Source organism: Meriones unguiculatus, chromosome 8 (assembly GCF_030254825.1).
Source record: "Meriones unguiculatus strain TT.TT164.6M chromosome 8, Bangor_MerUng_6.1, whole genome shotgun sequence".
Lineage (NCBI taxonomy): Eukaryota > Metazoa > Chordata > Mammalia > Rodentia > Muridae > Meriones > Meriones unguiculatus.
In genome coordinates, this window is record NC_083356.1 from 107,009,287 (window position 1) to 107,031,884 (window position 22,598).

Consider the following 22,598-nt stretch of genomic DNA (forward strand, 5'->3'; position numbering starts at 1 on the left):
CAGACTCTTTTGCCCCAGAATTTTTGGTTTTGTTGCTCTCCTTATGGAGCTCCTGACCCATCCAGGTCTTTCTATCTCCCCCTTTTTCATAAGATTCCCTGCACTCTGCCCAAAGTTTGGTTATGAGCACGGGAGGGTTATAGCACAGGAGGTTATAGTTTGAATGATAACAGGCAAGATTGAAGTTTGAAATATTGCATTAAATAAATGTAGAGATATTTTACATTAACTCTACCAATATCAACTGAGCTGTGAAATAGTTGAGTGAAAATATATACTTTGCACCAAGTAGTGATCACAATGCTCAATTTTGTTTGAACCATTCAGGCATAGGCTGGAGTATATTAAGTGGAGGAGATGAGGCTAGGGTGATTTTGTAACTCTGCAACAAAATTGCTTTCGGCTTCACTAAAAAATGTGCTGCAGCCAACATAAAAAGAGATATGTGATATTAAGTATAATAGTGCTTATGATCAAATAAAAGCCAAGACTTAAGAGTATCTTAGGAGGATCTCATCAGACTATAGGACAAAGTGGACTCCAGCATAGTACAGAGAGATAAAAATTAACCTTTCTGGTATTTCTTTTCATTTGTTTAGTTTTTGGAAGGTGCTAAAGCTCTTTGATTTTTGCAATTCATTATTTTTTTTATGTCTCAGGTTTTTGCATCAAAATAAATAAATAAACTAAAAGAGATTCAGTCCAATTAGTGGGACTAGGTGATCCTTTATTTGTGTCGTTGCTTATTTCATTTTTGCAATGGAAGCAGTGATGGTTGAGATTAACTGTACTTTAAAGTAAACATAGAGCAAGTGAGTGCTGCTTTGCTTTATTTTGAAGCCAGAGTTTCTGTTGCTACATAAATATTAGCATATTCTCTTTATGGGATTTTAATATACTTTAAAATGAATATGCAAATATTCCATTGTGTGCATACAACATAGGAGCTTTAGTTTGGAGTACAGTGTCCTAAAAGGCCAAGGATAGACCACTTCACTGCTGGGTCTGTACTCACAAAGGTTTACCATGCTGTACTCATTTCATGCCGGGACACCCGTTACACCTGAAGCAACATCTGCAGCATCTGAATAATATACCAAGACTTTATTATTTTCACTGAACATTTGTTAAACTACAACACTATGGTAGACCTAACAGTGCTGACTGGGCTTTGTAGGAAGAAAAAGGAGGGAAATGCCTACCCTCAGATAGAGCTGACTCAGACCTGAGCTCTGTCTCAGTGACTACACAGTTGAAGTATCCGTCTAATAAAGGGATCAGAGAAGTAAGTGCTGGCCCCTTCTGCTAGAAGGCCAGTGAAATGGGTGTGGGTAAGTGAAAATATCAGTCAAGTAAGCAGTGAAATATTGATGTACTGTTTGGGTTCCATCTATAATGTACACTGATTTTTAAAATAAAATAATGTTTTGATTAATTGTTAGAACCAATGATAAAGCTGTATCATAAACCATGACTCTCAAAATTTCCTTGCACATAAAGGTATCATCAGGATTGAGGCAATGGTAAAATATAGAAATTGTTGGGGACTAAGGGAAGACAACAGACAATGGAAGCCAATATTATGTATTTCTTCTGAATCAGCATCAGAATCCATTTTCAATTTCATCCACAATAGTATTTGTACTATTAGGACAAGGTGTACGTGGATGAGTGTGTCTGTCTCTCTGTGTGTGAGTGTGTATGTGTGTGTGTGAGAGAGTGTGTGCAGGCATTCCTGTGTGTATCTGTGTGTGTATATGTCCGTGTGTTTGTGTGTGTGTGTGTGTGTCCATTACTCATCTTCAGTGTTTCATATAAGAGGGTTAAGAATCATTTAATGAAAATATGCAGAGTACATTGTAAAATTCTTCATAAGTCACACATCGTTCAGTGTTTTGAAAATCTAATAAACGTGGTTGTGCTAAAGAGTGGATATTATAATTTGGACAATATTTTCGAAGTAGTGAAAGGTCTGTTTTGCCTTAGGAATATGTTTAAAAACTAAAACTTAGTCTTCATTACATGGACAGTGAAAAACTTCCCAAGTGACTGAAATGGTCTTGTGGCAATACTTCAGAAACTCTCAAAGGCAGGTGGTATTGTATGCAGTTAGAAGTAAGGGAGTTTATTTAAACTTTACATAAAATATTAAGCTCGTTAGCTAAGAAAGAAATAATGGAATTCATGCCACATAAGTTGTTGGATTTGGATAAACCCTACGAGTCCTCTGTTTCATAAACTAAAGATTTAAAGAGTTAAGTTGTAAATTGCCAAATTTCACATATTCGCGCACAAAATAAGCTAACTGATTTTTATAAATTGTACAGTTCAATACCAACGATCTAATAAGGAAAATATTCTATGTCAATTATAACATTTTAACCAGGGGGAAAAATTTTGAAAATTAGAATCTTTATAAAAACTTGAAATATCAAATGATTTCAAATATCAAATGATTTTGTTAATTACAGCTTTAACTTATGAAAACATTATTTTAAAGGAAGAAATTTGCGCCTTCCACCTTCCCGATGGTGAGTGCTCTCTGTCACGAACAACTCCACATTTGGCTAAGGCTGAGGATCTGGCTTGCTTCCATGTATGTGGACCTATCTGCATTGCCCACGTGGCATGCCTGGGTTGGCTACCCAGAGGCTATTTAAGCTGTGGGCTGGCTTTCCCCAGGGTCCGAGGATTGTTCAAGGTTCCTGAATAAACTGCATTGAAAAAAAAAAAATAAAGGAAGAAATTATTCTCAAAAAAAGTAAGCAATTATTTAAGAGATTTATTTTTATTTGCGTATGTATTTTTGTGTGTGTCTAAGTGTAGGCCGAGTAGGTAAGGAGACATTTGGTGAGAAGAACACATCAAGATTCCATGAGCTGGACTTACAGGAAGCTGTGAGCAACCCAGTGCGGGAACTGAACTTGTGTCCTCTGGAGAGCAGCAAGCACTTCTAACTACTGAGTCAAGGCTCAGCCTGGCAGAGTCTTTTGACTTGAAATGCTTTCTCTAGCTTCTCCCAAACTAACTTTCCCTTAGATTCATTTCTATAACTTTCAGAATATTTGTACCTTTGCTCAGCATGCAGAGAGCCAAAGCTCTTCCTCGCTGATAATCACTACTAATGTGCCAATAAGCTGACTATCAATTTTTCCCCATATACTCTCCAATTAGCTATTTCTATCACAATCCTTCCATCTATTTCACTGTCAGCATCATGGAAAACAATAACTGAGACACAGAAAACATCTATATATAACTCAAAAAGTCTAAAAAAAAATACCAACTATAATAGACCCAGAAAAATAATCTCTCAAAACCACCCATTCCTAATCCCTCCATCCTTTCTAGTGAGGCCTGCATCTTGTTAAAAGCCTCTATCTACATCTCCAAAACATGGCTCCTGATTTTAAGACTGTATATATCAGATTTTAAGACTGTATATATATATATATATATATATATATATATATATATTAAAGTATGATTTTAAAAATCAGTATCGTACTTCAAAATCTAATTAAAAGAGATTATTGAATATCTAAGATAGGTTAAATCTAAAATACGTTATACCTGCATTATAGAAAATAATTTAATCATAAAAGTTCCCCCAAAGTTGTTATTGTTTTATTAAAAAAAATGACATGGCTTTGTATAAATTCATTCTTATGAGGCTGGGTGAAGCTCCATAAAGGTTATCACCAAGGCATTATAAGAAGCAAAGGGGTAGACCTTGACCCTCATTGACAGAGCGGGGTAGTCTTTATTACAACATTAGGAAATGGCATTGCAGGGGCACAAATGCTACAGCCAGTGAGTGTACTTACAGCGTGAAAAACAGAAGCTGTACGATTGTTTACTTGTTCAAAAGCATTTGACCAAATTCACTGTTCTTTGTTGATCGAAAACTATTACAAAGTTTAAATAAGCGGAAATATCTCTGATCTAACAAAGAGAATCTATAGAGTTTATTAATGATATCATACAAAATGCTGAGATAAACTGTTTCCTTATATGGTACCATAGCAACACGGCACACTTTGATCTTGTCCATTCAACCTTTTGTTCAGGAAGCTAGCCCGTTAAATAAAGGGAGGAATAAATACTTAAATAAGTGAAGAAGTGAGCAAATATATGGTTCTTTTAAACTTAGAAAATCCTAAAGGACGTAAAGAACTCATAAATTTTTGTGTGTGTTTGAAAATATTACAGTTGAATAAGTATAAAATATTTATATTTATTGTATATGATAAAATCAAGCAAAACAAAATTGTAAGATAAAACAAAACTATGAAACTACAAAATAAAATTATGAAATACCAAGAAAAGAAAAGCCACAATTTATAAAAATATTCCTAAAGAAAGACTTACATTCCACACAAAGTGAGATGAATTGTGCTTATGGATCATAAGCCTCTCTCCAGCTTATCTACTAATTAATGCAATTTCTATTGAAATCACAGTAGATTGAGAGAATTTTTTATTTTTATTTTTTTAATTATACTTCATTTACTTTGTATCCCCTCTCTAGTTCCCTCTCTCCTCCTCTCCCAACCCCTCCCCTCCTTCCCCTTCTCCACCCACTTCCCTCCCCAAGTCCACTGGTAGGGGAGGGTTTCTTTTTCTTCCTTCTGATCCTAGTCTGTTAGGTCTCATCAGGACTGGCTGCATTGTCTTCTTCTGTGGCCTGGTAAGGCTGCTCCCCCTCAGGGGAGGTGATCAAAGAGCAGGCCAATCAGTTCATGTCAGAAGCAGTCCCTGTTCCCATTACTATGGAACCCACTTGGACACTGAACTGCCATGGACTATATCTGTGCAGGGGTTCTAGGTTATCTCCATGCATGATACTTGGTTGGAGTATGAGTCTCAGGAAATACCCCTGTGCTCAAGTTTTTGGGTTCTGTTGCTCACCTTGTGGACCTCCTGTCCTCTGCAGCTCTTACTATTGTTTCCCACTTGTTTCATAAGATTCCTTGCATTCTGCTCAAAGATTGGCCATAAGTCTCAACATCTGCTTTGATAGTGTGCAGGACAGAGCCTTTCAGAGGCCCTCTGTGGGAGGCTCCTAACTTGTTTCCTGTTTTCTTCTTCTTCTGGTCTCCATCCTCTTTCCCTTTCGGAGTGGGGATTGAGCATTTTAGCCAGAGTCCTCCCTCTTGATGAGTTTATTTAGGTGAACAGATTTTAGTAGGTTTATCCTATATTATATGTCTATATAAGTGAGCATATACCCTGTGTGTCTTTCTGCTTCTGGGATAGCTCACTCAGGATGATCCTTTCCAGGTCCCACCATTTACCTGCAAATTTCATGATTTCCTTGTTTTTCATTGCTGAGTAATATTCCATCATGTAGATGTACCACAATTTCTGTATCCATTCTTCAGTTGAGTGGCATCTGCATTGTTTACAGCTTCTGGCTATTACAAATGAAGCTGCTACAAACATGGTTGAGCAAATGTCCTTTTTGTATACTTGAGCCTCTTTTGGATATCTGCCTAGGAGTGGTATAGCTGGATCTTGAGGAAGCGCTATTCCTTGTTGTCTGAGAAAGCACCAGATTGATTTCCAGAGTGGTTGTACCAGTTTACATTCCCACCAGCAGTAGAGGAGGGTTCCCCTTTCTCCATAACCTCTCCAGCATGTGTTGTCACTTGAGGTTTTGATCTTGGCCATTCTGATGGGTGTAAGGTGAAATCTCAGGTTCGTTTTGATTTGCATTTCCTGAATGGCTAATGACATTGAACATTTCTTTAAGTGTTTCTATGCTATTTGATATTCCTCTATCAAGAATTTTCTGTTTAGCTTTGTTCTCCAGTTTTTAATTGGATTACTCGATTACTTTTCAACTTCTTTAGTTCTTTATATATACTGGATATTAGCTCTCTGTCAGATAGAGGGTTGGTGAAGATTCTTTCCCAATCTGTAGGCAGTCGTTTTGTTTTGAGGACTGTGTCCTTTGCTTTATAGAAGCCTTTCAGTTTCATGAGATCCCATTTATTGATTGTTGCTCTTAGAGCCTGTGCTGTTGGTGTTCTGTTCAGGACATTGTATTCTGTACCAATGAGTTCTAGGCTCTTCCCCACTTTTTCTTCTAACCGATTTAATGTGTCTGGTTTTATGTTGAGGTCTTTGATCCACTTGGACTTTAGTTTTGTACAGGGTGATAAATATGGATCTATTTGCATTTCTCTAGCTGTAGACATCCAGTTCGACGAGCACCATTTGTTGAAGATACAATCTTTTTTCCATTGTACGGTTTTGGCATCTTTGTCAAAGATCAGGTGTCCCTAAGTGTGTGGGTTTATTTCTGGGTCTTCTATTCAGTTCCATTGATCCACCAATCTGTTTCTATGGCAGTACCATGCAGTTTTTTATTACTGTTGTTCTATAGTACAGCGAGATCAGGTATGGAGATACCTCCAGAAGATCTTTTATTGTAGAGGATTGTTTTAGCATTTCTGGGTTTCTTGTTATTCCATATGAAGTTGAGAATTTTTCTTTCCAGGTCTGTGAAGAATTGTGTTGGCAATTTGATGGGAATTGCATTGAATCTGTAGATTGTTTTTGATAAGATGGCCATTTTTATTATGTTAATCCTGCCAAGCCATTAGCATGGTAGATCTTTCCATCTTCTCATAATTTCTTCTAATTCTTTCTTCAGAGAATTGAAATTTTTTTCATATAAGTCTTTGACTTGCTTGGTTAGGTTCACACCAAGGTACTTTATGTCTTTTGTGGCTATTGTAAAGGGTGTTCTTTCCTCAATTTCTTTCGCAGCCCTTTTGTCTTTTGTGTACAGGAGAGCTACTGATTTTTTTTTGAGTTAATTTTGTATCTAGCCTCTTTGCTGAAGGTGTTTATCAGCTGTAGGAGTTCCCTGGTAGAATTTTGGGGGTCAGTCAGGTATCCTATCATATCATCTGCAAATAGTGATACTTTGAGTTCTTCCTTTCTGATTTGTATCCCCTTGATCTCCTTCAATTGTCTTATTGCTCTAGCAAGGACTTCCAGAACTATGTTGAAGAGATATGGAGAAAGTGGGCAGCCTTGCCTTGTCCTTGACTTCGTGGGATTTAGGCTTGCTATATATTTTGATGTTTGATGTTGGCTATAGGCTTGCTATATATTGCTATATATTGCCTTTAGGGTGTTTAGATATGTGCCTTGTATCCTGATCTCTCTAACACGTTAAACATGAATGGATGTTGGATTTTTGTCAAATGTTTTTCAGCATCTAAGGAGATTATCATGTGGTTTTTTTCTTTCAGTTTGTTAATATGGTGGATCACATTGATGGATTTCTGTATATTGAACCACCCCTGCATACCTGGGATGAAGCCAACTTGGTCATAGTGGATGATATCTTTGATATGTTCTTGTATTCGGTTTGGAAGTATTTTGTTGAGTATTTTTGCATGAATGTTCATAAGGAAGATTGGCCTGAAATTTTCTTTCTTTGTTGGGTCTTTGTGAGGTTTAGGTACCAAGGTGACTGTGGCTTCATAGAATGAATTTGGTAGTGTTCCTTCTGTTTCTATTTTGTGGAATAGTTTGAAGGGAATTGGAGTTAACTCTTCTTTGAAAGTCTCGTAGAATTCTACGCTGAAACCATCTGGTCCTGGGCTTTTTTGGATGGGAGACTTTTCATGACTGTTTCTATTACCTTAGGGGATTTAGGACTATTTAATTGATTTACCTGGTCTTGATTCAGTTTTGGTAAGTGGAATCGATCAAGAAAATTTTTCATTTCATTTAGATTTGCAAATTTTGTTGCATATAGACTTTTGAACTAAGTCCTAATGTTTGTTTGGATTTCCTCAGTGTCTGTTGTTATGCCTAGTCTCTTTTAAATCTTGTTTTGTCATGTTTGATTGTTGCCTTTTGGAAGCCTGCTTTTTCTCTGAAGTGGAAATGGAGACAGAATGCAAAGTTTCAAGTGTTTCATTTTGTTATAGAATGTCCAGTTATTCCATCACTAAACAGCTTTCTTCCACATGGACATAATTCCTTGGTTCAGAATTGGTAATTTATTCGGTTTTAGATTTGCAGTTCTTCCTACTTACAAACCTACCAGTTTTAGATCAGTTTTGTTTTCACTCTTATTCCTATTCTATGGATTTTTAGACTTACCTCTGCGCCAGAGAAGAGGCTCTGCAAGCAAGAGTATCCTTGGAGTCTGAAGAGTTTTGTCCCTGAACTCATAATGGAAGGAGAGAAGCAACTTCCAAAATTGTTCTCTGCCTCCAAATATGGCCTGACATTCATGTGTACCCACTCACTCTCATGATGTTATAATTACAAATCAAATCTGATTTTTATAAAGTTAGATCAATCTCATCCTCAGTAAGATCCCATGACTGCCTGTTCCTTACTTGACAATATTGGCAATGGTTAGAAATTATGATAAAGCTTAGTCTCTGGACTTCATGGTTTCCTGCTTCTGTCTTCTTTGTGACCATCTCTTTCTTCTTCTACCTCCCAGATTTTAACAAGTACCTGCACATGAGACTCTCTCAACAGGTAATACAGTTTTATAATCAGTGGAAGTCGGAGCTTTCAAAACAGTCTTTGATAAACGTGCATTAGCTGGAATAGAATACAGTTGACCACACACCTTGAAATTAAACTTGGTGATTATGGTTTATAGAAACCCGGTCATTCATCTTTTCAGGTGAAACAAAGGAAGAGCCAGGGCAAGGGGGGAGATGGAAGGTGCCAGTCTTGTCTAAACTTATGTGACTGTTAAACATTAATTACATCATCAGAGGGATTTTATTTTAGCCAACTGGAAATGTCCAACAAATAACTGGTCCAGCTTGAGACCGTGCCACAAGAGGGAGCCCACCCCTGACACTATCTGAACAATCAGAAAATAAAGTTTATAGAATGATTCCTACTGATGGGCTGCTCTACTCATACATAGACAGGAGCCTAGTATAGCCATCATCGAGCATCTGATGAAAACAGATGCAGAGACTCACAACCAAATATTGAGAGGATCTCAGGGAATCGTGTGGAAGAGGATGAGGAGCCAGAGAGGACAAAGACTCCATAAGAAAATCCACAAAATCAGCTAACCTGAGCACATACGGGCTGACAGAGCCTGCACAGGTCAGATCTACGTCCTCTGCATATGCTATGGTTGTGTAGCTTCGTAATCTTGTGGGACAACTAACAGTGTGAGCAGGGGCTGTCTCTGACTCTTTTGCCTGCTTTTACAACCTTCAGATACAAAGACTTAAAGTGAAAACTTTATTTATTTATTGATGAGCTCAGGGAGGCAGTCAGTTTGGGATCTGAACTTCATGCTCAAGGGAAAGCTGTATTGCATATTTAAAGGGTAAAAACCCACAATTAGCTCACATGGGGGCACAGTGGAACAGGGTAGTCAGCTCTGTCTCAAGTTATTTTACTAACAAGCAGTTCTAGCTAACCTTGAAAGTGTGCCTGGCAGTTGGGAGCTACTGTGCCTATGGTTCAGGAATTTCTGGGAACAACAAGGCCAGAGGGTATGCCAAACATAAACATAGTTTTTGGTCAACCTGACCTTGTACAGAGATTCTTTTCCTCTATATCAGCAACAATCTGAGATGATGTGGCTGTTATGCCTGAAACAGAAATGGCTATAGTTATGCTACCCAAAAGGAGCAGGCTCATCACTAGGAAAGGTCCCTAGTGTTATTGCAATTTGATATGCCATGTTTGGTTGATATCTCTGAGAAGCCTGCCCCTGTCTGAAGGGAAATGGAGGAGGAATGAATGGGGGTGAGGGTGAGGGACAGGTAGGAAGAGGGAAAACTGCTGTTGGGATGTAGTACATGAGAGAAAGATAAATAAAAATTCAAAAATACAATAAAAAATAGTTCATAGCTTTCTTTTTTTCTCATAAAAGACACCATTTAAATGAGGCTGGCTTAGAGTTTTGGAATTTTAGTCCCTTATCATAATGGTGGGAAACATGGCAGCCTACAGACTGGCACAGTGCTGAAAATATAGCTGAGAGTTCTACATCTTGATTCGCAGGCAGCAAGGAGAGACTGTGTCCACACTGAGCATAGCTTTAGCATAGGCAACCTCAAAGCCCACTTCCACAGTGACACACTTCCACCATCATGGCCACACCTACTCCAATAAGGTCATACCTACTGATAGGGCCACTCCTTATAAGCCAAGCGTTCAAACACATAAGTCTGTAGCATCCATTTTTATTCACCGTAAAAGTTGAATTCAATCAACTTCAATGATAGCATTTTATAGTCCCTCCTTCAGTGTTTTATTTTGATGGGAACATAGTAATTTGTAAATATTTATCCTGAAAAGACAGGGCAAGTATGGTTCAATTATGAGGAAGACTTCCTAATTGAAAAAGAAATATCTGCTCTAAAAAGAAGCCAATATAATGACCCAAATAGGTAATCTGCATCTCAAGACAGAAAATCAGAAAAAAGAGAAGGAAATGGCTTTTGTTCCAATGTTTAAAGTCTTCCTGCCTGCCTTCTTCCTTGATTAATGCCAACACAGCCTTCAAACTTGGGGTGGCTGCCTCCTAACTCCCTTGGCTTTGGGGCCCCAGTTTGGAGCCACATGTCTTCTGCGAAACTAGGAGCCACTCTCAAGAAACATGATACGCTAATATCTTACTGAATACTTCCACAATTTTGGGGGGCTCAGTGGAGAACCATACTTTTCAGTCTAGAAATAACTGGTGTTTCTTAAAGTATGGATCACTTTGTAAGCACTGAATGATTTCTCTTAACTCATTGTTTTCCAGCCATTCAGCCATGCAGGAATAGCTGTTGAATGTGAGTTACAATGTCTTGTTCAGTGCTGGGGAGTGGGGGTGGGGGGTTGAAGTGTTTCACAGTTGTTTAATTTATAGTCAACGTGTGTTTCGACCTTTCCCTAAACGAGCTTCCCCCATATTTCAAGTACTATGATTAAAGTTTTATATTTCCTGGCTAAAATTTTACTGTGCATTTTAAAACAGTATAATATTAACCATCAGACTTTCTACAGTAGATTTTCGTGCTTTCAAAGTACAGGAAACTTGCATTATATAATTGGATACATAGATATACACATGTGTGTGTGTTTAACCCTAACCCCAATAGGTACGTAGGTAAGTAGATAGATAGATAGATAGATAGATAGATAGATAGATAGATAGAGACAGATATAGATATACACATATACATTTATACATACATATATATATAATATACACACACACATACATATATATGTAATGCACACACACACACATATATATGTGCCTATGTTAGAGTTAAACATTAAGATACAGCCATGGCTAAAAGCAGAATGGGCTTGTGCTGAGAGTACAGACTCCTTCAGTAACCAGCTATTTTGACGAGAGCAAACATTTACTTTTTACTTTTGAAATAATAACAATAAAAGCTGATCCCATTATGGATAGGATATGGAGTGCAAGAGCTGTAAGGATGACACCATTAGCTGTTAGTGAAATGGTTCTGTGTATCTATTCCAGTTCCTTGACGATTAGAGCCCTGTGAGGAAGTAACACCCTCTGTGCACAGGGCAGGTGTGTGCTAGATGAGTCTTGCTGATCGACAGTGCACTTTTCTCTGGAGAGCCTGGCACAGCAGGTGCTGAACATTGGGTGCTCTCTGAATGCACAGGTGATCTCATGGGACTCCTGGGCAGCTTCAGTGTTAGACTCTTAAATTCTGAAACCCTTTCCTTAACCATATATGCTCATTTCCTCACATCTTTTTATAGTTACTGTTTTAGTAAGCAAAAATCATTATCCTGGCAGCTGTCCATCCTACAAACCTCTGAATTTCCTTTGTCCCTCCCATACATGTCACCAACTCACCAGATTCCTCCAAAATGTTTACTGTGTTGTCTCACCCTTACCTTTCTGAACTGAAGTCACCAGAGAAAATACACTTTCGTTTAAAATACCAGACTTGTTGCCCGATAGGACCTTTGTGATTGTCGAGGGTTGGAATGCTACAGATCCAGAACCAAATGAACTTGGCCTGTGCTTAATCTTATTAATAGCCATTCATTGATGAACTCTGTGTTCTGATCTGGCATCAGTTGGAGAATCAGAAATTTGGGGTGGCGTATTGACCACTAGCCTTTACCAACACAAAAGTAAAGAATGTGACAGAGAGATAAATCCCTCTGAAATCTACTAACAGACCACCAAGTTTCACCAACTCCAAAACTAAAAATGTTATCAGGTAATAGCAGAAGCCTGTAGGAACTTGTCCCCCATCTTGTGACAAATACCTTTCTGATGCTTCCACCAATGTATTTGAAAAGTGTCATGATGTATGATTTTGTTTTGTTAATATAAAGACTTCATGAGACTGCACCCTAAATTCTATAGAAGCTTGGGCCACAGTAACTCATATTTTTCTTTAGAATAAGCTGTCTTTTATTTGTTTTGAGGTAATAGCTGTAGATTTTTACTTGTTTGTTTCAGGAGCTCTGAATCTTTGCTCCAAGAGCCATAGTTACTCATATCTGGCTAAAATCAGCCCCTTACTCATTTGCATCATCAATTCCTCTACACGTCTCTCTGCATTGTTGGTACCTTAACCTCTGCTCAGGATCCACCTAAGCACCTGGCCTTTCCCTCTCAGGGATGCGTTCTCTCAACCCTGCTCATTTGATATTTTGTTGTTATGGCAACTGTTGTTGATGTAGAAAACCTTTATTACTGCATCCAGCATTGCTCCAAAGATTGGCCTGATTGGGATGACAAGGGAATGAAGAGTGGACAGACACAGAGACATAGAAAAACTGAGATAAGGTGGGCTGAGCCCTCTAACAGCTTCAGAATCCTGGTAGCTGGGGTGGAGGGGGGGAGGAGGGTTATTGTACACAGTTGAACAGAGATGCTTAGCTACCTGGCTTAGCTAGCTTTGGTAGGAGCAATTTATGTTGGAGAGCAAAGTTCAGGCTTAAACTTGAGGGTAGAGGAACAAAGCTACGGTAGACATTTTCTGTACAAACCAGCAACCCTCACACAAGGACCAGAAAGGAAGGCTTTGCTACTTCCCGGATTGTAGCCTGGGGAAGGTTTTGCCAGTTTCCCATGAGAGGGAGGCTTTGAGATCTTTGGCATGGCCACATCCGTGTCAATAACACGCATTCACTCAGGACTTCACTGCTCCCTACTCTTCATCTCACCAACTTTTGTAGGCTAAAATCTTACATTTCACCAACATATTCCAAAATCTCTTGGAAGCACTTAGTCCTTTATGATTTTGTGTTTTGATCTGTTTCTCCATCCAAACCATCAGCAGTGTCCTCAGTATTTACCTGTCACAACCGCAGCAACTCACTTAATACTGAGAAGAGGTCACTGCATTTAGTCTTTACCACAGCAAAGCCCAGTGGAGGACCTTGGAGCTTTTCCACACTGCCTCCATGCTCTTCTTCACAAGGAGCTCACTTACTCCAGCCTTTGCTTGACCATGCTTATCTTCCTGTATTTTCCCCCTCACCAGTTTACTTCCAACTGTGTCCTTTGAGACAGCACCCTACTTCTACCCTCCTCATGAAGTTTTTCTCTTAGCAACTGCGTCCGAATCTCAATAAAATTAGCTATTTCCTAACAACACTTATCACTTATAATTGCTTACCTTTCTGCCACTCTTGAGCTCAATAATCTCTTATGCATTGCCACCATACTCCACTTTGCTTTCTGACTGAGCTGTGATCTTGTTTATTATGTCTTGGTAGATATATACTGAGTTTACTAGATTATGTTGAAGGTGTAATTGCAGGTCTACAGTGATATGACTAGTGTAGCAATAGTAGGAGCGATAACTAATATTTTCTCATAGGTTTTGAATCAGGGAACGAAGGTCTAGAAGGGTTATGGAGCTTCCAAGAGTTACATCACAAGGAAATAACAAAATTGTGCTGTAAAATAAAATAACACAATTTCAGAGATACTGCTGTTATACAGATTCCCCTTAACCAAAATAGTTATACCAAGAAAAGCTTGGAAGTCTATCCAAGACAAGGCCTCGATGTCCATAGAGTACCATGCTGCAGTTCAAACTCAGGGGGGCTATTGCTGAGTGTACCTCAGTTTTCTACCTACAAGCTCAGAAGTAGAACTATTTATAAATTTCCATTTATGTTTACGGAAAAAAATCTAAGTAAAGCAAACAGTCCCCAGATCCTTTGATCTTTTTTATTTTTATTTTTTTCCTCTGCTTTCCTCTCGGTCATGCTGCTTTCAGTGGTGAAGTGAAAACAAGTTGATTCCCCACACCACGCCTTCAGTGCCTTTGCTAATTGGTGTAGACTATAGCTGAAGTAGTTGCACAGTGGGGATTCTGGTTATCTGTTCTCCAGCAGGAATCTAGCACAAACATTCCTCTATAGATGCTAATGAAGTTCAGCTGAGTTCAGGAGCTCTCCTGGTGCCTGAGCAGGCCATTTTGTGCACCACTGCGCTGCTCATTCTTTCTGAAGAAAATAAGGGTGAAAATGAAATTCTGTTTCTCAAACCTAGCTTATTAGATCACTGCAGAGACCAACCCTGGGTTGACATCTCATATCTGAAATGCTTTGGACCACAAGATATTTAAATTGTGGACAGTTTTGGGTCTTGAAACACCGGAATAATAATGAAGCAACTTTGGGATGGGAGCCAAGTCTAAACATGAAACTGATGTATATTTCATATACATCCTATATACATAGACTTAAGGTAGTTTAATACAATATGTTTACTTTGCCTGCATTTTGAAGACAGCCTGGCCCATGAGACCAAGTGTCGAATTTTCCATTTGTGTCACTTGAGTATTTAAATTTCAGATTTTTTGCACCACAGATTTTCATATAAGGCAGGTTGAACCAGTATTAAAATTTATATTGGGAAATCAAATAGAAGACTGAGGAGTGAAAACATAAAAGATGATGGTTTTTAATTGAGAATGAACAGCAGAATAGCTCGAGAATGTGTTTGCAAAATGCACACCAACACATCCATCTCCTTTTCCCACAGATTCTGGCTCTGGATAGGAGGGGTGCTGCCAGGTATTAAAAGCTTTCCAAGAAATTCTGAAGTACCAAACTGGATTAAAGAATGGTAGCGATGGTCTTAAACTATGGAACTCCATATACAGTCATCATCTAATATTAAAGTCCAGGGCAGTATCTTTTGGTGACATGCAAATTCTGCCTTTCTGAGGCTTAGGGAATCTCATACAGGAACAGAACTCCTGTAAAGGTGCTGAGTGCTTGAAATTCAACAAGATCCTGGTGTATTCTTGTGCTGATTTTCTTTTTTTTATTAAAATTTTATTTTTTATCTTAATTACAGTTTGTTCATTTTGTATCCCAGATGTAGCCCCTTCCCTCATTCCCTCCAAGTCCCACCCTTCCTTCTCATCTCCTCCCATGCCCCTCTCCAAGTTTACTAATGGGGGGATCCTCCTCCCCTTCCATCTGACCCTAGCCTATCAGGTTTCATCAGGACTGTCTGTCTGCATTGTCCTCCTCTGTGGCCTTGCAAGGCTGTTCCCACCTCAGAGGGAAGTGATTAAAGAGCCAGCCACTGAGTTCATGTCAGAGACAGTCCCTGTTCTCCTTACTAGGGAACCCACTTGGATACTGAGCTACCATGGGCTACATCTGAGCAGAGGTTCTAGGTTATATAAGTTATATCCATGAATGGTCATTGTTTGGAGTATCAGTCTCAGAAAAGACACCTGTGCCCAGATTTTTTGGTTCTGTTGCTCTCTTTATGGAGCGCCTTTCCTCTCCAGGTCTTACTATCTCTCCCTTCTTTCATAAGATTCCCACCAGCAATGGAGGAGGGTATTAGCCCTCTGTGAGATATAGGGTTGGTGAAGATCCTTTCCCAGTTTGAGGACAGTGTCCTTTGCTTTACAGGAGCTTTTCAATTTCATGAAATCCCATTTATTGATTGTTGATCTTCGAGCCTGTTGGTATTCTGTTCAGGAACTTGTGTCCTGTGCCAATGAGTTCTAGGTTCTTCCCCACTTTTTCTTCTAACCCATTTAGTGTGTCTGGTTTTATGTTGAGGTCTTTGATCCACTTGGGATTTTACTTTTGCACAGGGTGATATATATATATATATATATATATATATATATATATATGGATCTATTTGCATTTGTCATGCATGTAGACATCCAGTTAGACCAGAACCATTGTTGAAGATGCTGATTTTCCATTTTTTTTTAATTATAATTGTGTCACTTCCCCTTTGCTTCTTCTCTTCAGACCCTCCCATGTGTACCCTCAACCCACATAGGTCAGTGTCTTTTAAATTCATGGCCTCTTTAGTTTTACAACCACATTTCAAAAATAAATCATTTCTTTCCCCAACTAAAATAAGCTATAGTTGTAAAATAGATGAAATAGGAGTCAGGTTGGATGAAGTGGGCTATATCAGTTCTTTCAGGATCTTATAGCCCTGTGGTCATATCTTTATCATCTGGGGGCTCCAAAGGGCACAGTTTTTACCCACTGGCTGACTGGCTGACACTCATATCCCTCGGTATGAATCTGAGGTGAAACTGACTGAAGTCCCTGGCCTCAGAACAGGATTCCTCACTGCTAGTAAGATGAACTTTACTTTATTGTGTTTATTTGCTTCTGCCAAGAGAGGGCATTAAAGCATGCAGTGGGAAGCCACTACCTCCATTAACATTTGAACAACAATATGCTGTTCCTAAACTTAGATAGATAATCATTCACATAAATGGAACAATACATGTAAAATTAAATTAGTTTTATTATCCCATTAAAAGAACCATTTCATTTTGTCAGTTGGGGAAAATCTTATAAAATCAAATGTTGAATTAATTAAGTAGAGTAATATAATGAAGCTTCAAGTGTGAAATCAGATCTGAATAAGGTACTGTAGAGGAGGCAATGTGTTAGCCCACATGAAGTCTCATAGTTTCTTTAATAAACATCTAATGGCAAAACTCAGGCACTAAGGTATTTCCTTCCTTATGCCATTGAAAGACTAATCTCCATGACAAATGGAATGATAAAGTCAAGGTGATGGAGAGATACCTAACCTGGTACTCATGAGCAAACAGAAGGAACTAAAGTGCCCCCACACCCCTTTAAAAAGCGAGTTATGGTGGCCCATGTCCCCAACCTTGGGCAGGTGAGGCCAAAGCAAGTGGATTCCTGCAACTAGCTAGCCAGTCTGTATAATGAGTGAGCTCCAGGCTCAGTTTTAGACTGTCTCAAAAAAGAAAATGACTAGGAATACCTACTGCTCTTGCAGAGGACCACAATTCAGTACCCAGAACTCACATTGTAGCTCTCAAGCTTGTGTAACTCCAATTGCAGGGTATCTGAAGCCATTTTGACTTCTAAGGGTTACTGCATTCATGTGGTGAACATAAATACAGGCAGTTCCTCTCTCTCTCTCTCTCTCTCTCTCTCTCTCTCTCTCTCTCTCACACACACACACACACATGCCCTTACAAACAAAAACCCACAAGTAAATCATACTCTCTAACTCCATATCATCTCCTATATTAATTACTAGACTTATCCTTAAAATTTCCAAAGAAACATACTTCAAAACATATTGCTTTTAAGTTGTCAGTAAACTTGCATGTTTCATTTTAGATATACCTGTTCACTAGCTGAACGAAAAATTATGTTAATTTTCACCTGCATTTATTCTTTGTAATAATTTGGACCTATTTTGCTTGGAAAGGGAGAAAATTGGTTGATGTACATCCCTTTCAACCCTCCCCCAGAAAATATTAAAATGCTTTAATTTTTTTCAGCTGACAGATTCCAGATAATGCATTTGAAATTTTATTTTATTTCATGACGGCATTGAAGGATATTTGAAAGGAAAATATGTCACTTAATGGGATAGCATTTATTATATCAGTAGTGGCATTTCCTAAAGAGCAAACGTAGAATAAAATCACAAAATAAATATTGAATATTTTCAAATAGCAGGTGGCACTGGGCAGAGGAACAGTTTTCCTGTCAGTAACATTCAGTTTTAAAAGGCACACTGTGTTTGAAGGAGACCTTTGGAAGCATTAGAAAATGAAATCCTGCATTTACTGAAGGATGTGAAATAATGAGATATACAGCTTTCACAAAAGGAAGCAAGGATGGGGAGTTCCGCATAGCGTGCTGACAGGGGTGGCGTTGGCTTTGCCTGGCAGGAATAAGTTTGCCTTGAAATCTGCTTAGGTTTTTGTGCAGTCTGGGAGAAGACTCTATCCCCAAATCATCAAGTGCGTTAAAAATAGCAAAATGTTTTGTTAAGATAAGCCATCTGTTCCAAAGCGTCAGAAGTCGGGAGACTGAGTCTGTCTGCAGGAAGGCTCCTTGGGCTCACAAGTAGAAGAAGGATGGCTACACTACATACAACTGATAGTTTTCTGGATCCTCTGAAGTTTATCATTCATTTCAGCTCATTCAGACCTGAAGGGAATAGTGAAAAACTACATTCTAAGCAGGATTCTGTGCCCAATCTAGAGGAGAAACAAAGACAAACTGACCCTCTAGCTATAATCATGAAGCAAAACTAAACAAACCAAAACCTTTCAAGCTCTGACCTCTCTGTAGGTCAATTAAGTCAAAGATCTCAGAGGATAACACCCAAACACAGAGGATGTGTTAGATACTCAGCAGGTATTTAATGTGCACCCAGATTTAAGAACTTCTCTTCTACAATGAGAGGAGTGATGCTTCCCTGACCCAATTAGTGGCGCTTCCTGATAAAAGTAATATCTGGCAAATTTGATCCCAACCAATTTAACTAAAAGGCATGGAGATCTTGAACCCTGATGCGAAATTTATCCTTTTAGAGGGGAACAAAATAATTTCCTAGAGTGTAAATGATAGTTTTATCTTCTTTTTAAATTTTGGAAGAGACATTTCCAAGAATATGTCAGGTTTTTGGCTGGCAGGAAGAAGCCACAATCTGGTTAGAGAGAGAGAACGAGCCAGTATATTATATAAGAAGAACATATTGTAGACTGAGTTCTGTGATTCTGGTATGCCATGAATATTTTTCATGACGAAGCCAAGCCTTAGAATATTTTCCCTTATAGCTCATATTGCTGGATAAAAAATTTCGTACGTTTAGGATACTAGTTCTTCTTCTACTTGGAATTCAAATAGGAAGTTCAAATGTTTTGGCAGTACTATCATACAATAGCAAACAGGGAAAAAAAAAAGAAACCTAATTGAAGCACCCACAGGTATGATCCAGTCAATCATGTGATATCATCTGTTTTACTTCAGGGTCAGTCTAAGAAATTAAGAGTTCCTGAAGAAAACAGCTACCCTTACAACAGTGCAAGGAAAGAGTTGAACTTTGTAGCTTGTTGCTGCTGTTGACTCCTAGTGAGGTTGACCAATGTTTGAAAACTTAATAAAGAGCAATCCCATATATTGAGGCCTTGAGAACAACCTGGAAATGAGAGATGAGGGAGGGGTGGGGGCTGGAAATAGTGATAGTATGGTGGACTACAATTACATTATGGTTTTAGGAACTAGGCCTATTCACCAAACAAACAAACAACCAAACAAACAAAAAATAAAACAAAAACAAAACCATTCTGACATTCTGATAAGAAACCAGAGTTATAATATGCAAAGCCTAGGGAACTACAGGGGAAGCCAGCAGTCAACTGAGTTATTCAAGTACAATTCAAGGTGAAGAGGTTCTGGAAATAGTCTTCTGAGTGAGATGCAAGGTGTTTCAAGGAGAAATCATAGCAGAAGCCTGAGGTATATACTATACAATGAAAAAAAAAAAAGAGGAAACATCAGCCAAGTAGAACATTTCCCACATTCCATCAATAACCTCCAAGTGGTACTGATGCTCAAATGTACAGTGATTCAGGTAGGATTTGTTCCAGTGCTTGTGACTAGACTTGTGTGCTGACGGGGCAAAATGTGTGACTCAATTGAAAGGAGTCAAGATCACTGAAATGAACTGGTGAGACAGTTGCCCATGGCACAGATTGTCCAGCTCTTGCCATTTCCAGAAACTACTATCCAAGTGAGATTACATCCATCTACTAAAAGAATGCTTTTTCCTTCCTCTACTCCCCCCATTGTTGATGGAGATGAAAGAGCCAAGGTTTTTGGCAAAGTGGGTTATGTTTGAAGATGTTAGATATTGACTTGGGCTCCAAGCAGAGCTCCAAGCTCAACTGTACTTATTCATAAGGCTTTTGGAACATTCCCAAGATAAAGAAAAATCTACTTTCACTTATTTCTGTAGCTCTCAAGAAATGATGCTGTGTCCTCATCTCCCCTCCCTTAGCTTCTTCCTTCCTATGACATCCAGAATAAAACGCAAGACTAAGATCCTCCACATCATTCATGACCTTCATGGATATCCTTGGCTAGAAAGTGATCTGCGCTACTGACTTCTGTGAGACAAAAGGAGGAATTTAGCAAATTCATTAATGAATGCATTTTTGTCATTGTTGCTTTTATTTTTTGATTATATTTCTATTATTTTAAGTTTAAATTTATTTTTATTTTATTCTTACCCTCCCCTAAGGCTTTCCAGATTCTCCCCCCTCCCTACCTGTGCAACTTTAAGTTCTTTCTCAAAAAAAGGAAACAATAAACTCAGTTCAACAACAAAATCTCCCAAAACAAGAAAACCAAACAAAACACCCTCTGGGGATGGGAGGGGACTGCACAAAATAACAGTGCAGCCTATGAGACCTTCCGAGAGTAGTGGTACACCCAGTGTCACTCTAGTGGAGAAAAATGCTTTTCCTTCTCCCAACAAGTGTGATAGTTCACCCCTTAACCTTTACCATAGTGGCTAAGTTTTCCTTCCTTAGTTCCTTCTCCTTTGTTCCTTCCTTCCTTAAATATATATATATATATATATATTTATTTATTTATTTACACTTCATTCACTTTGTATTCCTGCTGCAGCCCCTTCCCTCGTCTCCTCCCAGTTCCATTTACGCTCCCCCTTCTACCCATTCCCCTAGTCCACTGAGAGAGGAGGCCCTCCTCCCCTTCTACTTGACCATGGCCTATCAGGTCTCATCAGGACTGGCTGCACTGTCTTCCTCTGTGGCCTGACAAGTCTACACCCTCCCCCCACCCCCTGCCAGGGGTGATCAAAGAGCTAGGCACTGAGTTCATGTCAGAGACAGCTTCTGTTCCCCTTACTGGGGAGCCCACTTGGAAACTGAGCAGCCTATGTGCTTACTCTCAACTAAAGGTCTAGGTCCTCTCCCTTCGAGATCTTTGGTTGGAGTATCAGTCTCTGCAGGATCTCCTGGGCCCAGGTTTTTTGGCTCTGTTGTTTTCCTTGTTGAGTTCCTGTGCCCTCCAGGTCTTTCTATCTCCTTCTCCAAGGATTCTGGCTCTCTGCCCAAAGTTTGGCTATGTGTCTCAGTATCTCCTTCGATATCCTGGTGGGTAGAGTCTTTCGGAGGTCCTCTGTGGAAGGCTCCTGTCCTCTCTATTACTTCTCTTCTCCTACTTCCAATGTCTATTCAGTTTGCCTTTCTGAGTGAGGATTAAGCATCTTCCCTAGGGTCCTCCCTGTTGTGTAGCTTCTTTAGGGCTGTAGAATTTAGTATGTTTACCCTATATTATATGGCTAATAGCCACTTATAAGTGAGTATATACCATGTGTGTCTTTCTGCCTCTGGGTTACCTTACTCAGGATGATCCTTCCCTTCATGTTTGCAAACATAACAAAATAAAATATAATAAGACAAAACAAATACTATCAAATCAAAGTTGAACAAGACTAATCAACAAATGGAACAGAGCCCAAGAGAAGGCACAAGAATCAGAGACCCAGTTGTTTTCCTGTTCAGGAATCCCATACAATCAATAGACTGGAAGTCATAATGTAAGCACAGAGGACCTGGTGCAGACCCATGCAGACCCTGTGCATCCTACTTCAGTGTCTGAGTTCATATGAGCTTTGCTCAGGTTGAATTAGATGACCTTGTTTTTCTGGTGTCCTCTATTCCCTCTGGCTATTACATTCTTTTCCCCTATTTTGTCTTGTCTTATTTGTTTGTTTGTTTGTTTGTTTTGGTGACAGATTCTCACATATATCCAGTTGGCCTGGTTTCTTTTTGTAGCTGAAGATGACCTTGAGCTCCTGATTGACCTCCAAAGCCCTGAAATTATCTGTGTGCTGCTATGTACAGTTTATGCAGTACTACTGATGGAATCATGGCTTCATACATGCTAAGCAAGGACTGTACCAACCAAGAGCCTCATCTTCAATTCCCTACTTATTTTCAACTCATCACACTGCCATGCTTTTCCTTTCTTTCTTTCTTTCTTTCTTTCTTTCTTTCTTTCTTTCTTTCTTTCTTTCTTTTTTTCTTAAGACAGAATCTTACTCTGTAAACCAGGCTGGCCTTGAATGTATGAATATCTGTCTCATGCTGGGATTACAGGAATACACTATCATACCTGGAGTATGATATATTCTAGATCATCCCCATGCTTAACCATCCATACCCCACATACTTGTTCTACACTCTTGTTCTACAGACTTATTCTTAAATATTCTTCTCGATTTAACTGAACCTTGCTAGATAAGAGAACAAGTAGCA

General features: G+C 38.9%; 1 protein-coding gene across 7 annotated transcripts in view; it reads left to right on the forward strand.

Moving 5' to 3' along the window:
* The window catches only part of B3galt1 (beta-1,3-galactosyltransferase 1), a 547,096-nt gene that overhangs the window by 75,821 nt on the left and 448,677 nt on the right, over nt 1-22,598 (forward strand). The window lies entirely within an intron of this gene.